The sequence below is a fragment of the Nelumbo lutea genome, chromosome 3 (assembly GCF_056320005.1).
Source record: "Nelumbo lutea isolate HS-2025 chromosome 3, American lotus-T2T, whole genome shotgun sequence".
NCBI lineage: Eukaryota > Viridiplantae > Streptophyta > Magnoliopsida > Proteales > Nelumbonaceae > Nelumbo > Nelumbo lutea.
The window spans coordinates 91,019,603-91,020,849 of NC_142686.1; positions in this window are offsets into that span (position 1 = coordinate 91,019,603).

A 1,247-nucleotide genomic window follows, 5' to 3' on the forward strand; every position below is an offset into this window, starting at 1 on the left:
TTTTTGGGGAATAGCAGAAGTGCCCTAGGGTGAATTGGGGTGGTGATGACACCCAATTCCCCTCAAAATTTCATCAGTTCAGGTCTGAGTTCAGAGGAACTCAGATCTGAACTGTTGCAGATCTGCAATAGCAGAATTCAGATCTGAACTCAGATCTGAGTTCTGATCCGAATTCTCAATTGCTCCTCTGGTTGTTCAAAAGATCTCCCCCTTTTTTTTTTCATTTGTTTTTTTTTTTTTTTTTGTAATGAAAGAAAAGAATAATAAAATCTGAAACACAAGCAACTCTTTTCGGCTGAGTGCTGCAGATCTGAAATCTGCTGATCTGAGTGCCGAATGCAACTCAGATCTGCAACACTCATGTTTATGTGAATTTTTTTTTTTTTCTTTTTGAAGGGAACAACATCAAGATTGAATAGAAATCAAATATGCCTTTATTAAAATGAAACTGAAACCAAAAAAAAGAAATTAATCTACTTAAGAAAGAAGAAACATAACTACAGTAGTACAGCAGTTGCATTCAAAACTAAAATGTAAAGTTAAGAAAATTAAACCAACTATGAATGCAATGCTGAATGATACCAGATTAAGAATGCTCAATGTTTCCTAATATTGTTTCTCTAATTCCCCGGCAACGGCGCCAAAAACTTGATGTGTGGCTCATTGTGACACTAGCAAGTGCACTAGCCGTTCAAGTAATAAAGTAGTGAGTGAAGTATCGTTCCCACGAGGATTTAGGAAACAATTACCAATACTAAATTGAACATTTCTTATCTGATCAACAAATAAATCAAAACTCTAATGAAAGCTAAGAAATCCTAAATTAAAATCTATCTAAATCATTGGTCCAATTGCCTTCAATTCAGGTTAGAAGAGTAAGCAGTAAATGTCAATCTCAGAATTCAGCAATCTATCAATTTGGATCATTCGAATGAATCATGATTGAGCCTTGGTTTGGTGAAACCCCCAAGGTCATGAACAGCCTCTCTCAAGCGCATGTTCATCCTATGCATGAGTGACGGTTCTTCTATCTCTAGCAAGAATCTAATCCCCATGCATGCATTTCTTCAAACACTTCTAAGGCATCAATTCAAATCTGAATTGATCACCAACTGAATTGTGCAAGTTATCTCTAACCTTGCACTCAATTCAGTTCTTGAATAGTAGATCTGAATTCCTAGAGTCTCTCTCAAGCACTCTAGGAATTCCAAGCTGTAGATTAATTCGCCCAATCTGAAATTTGCAGA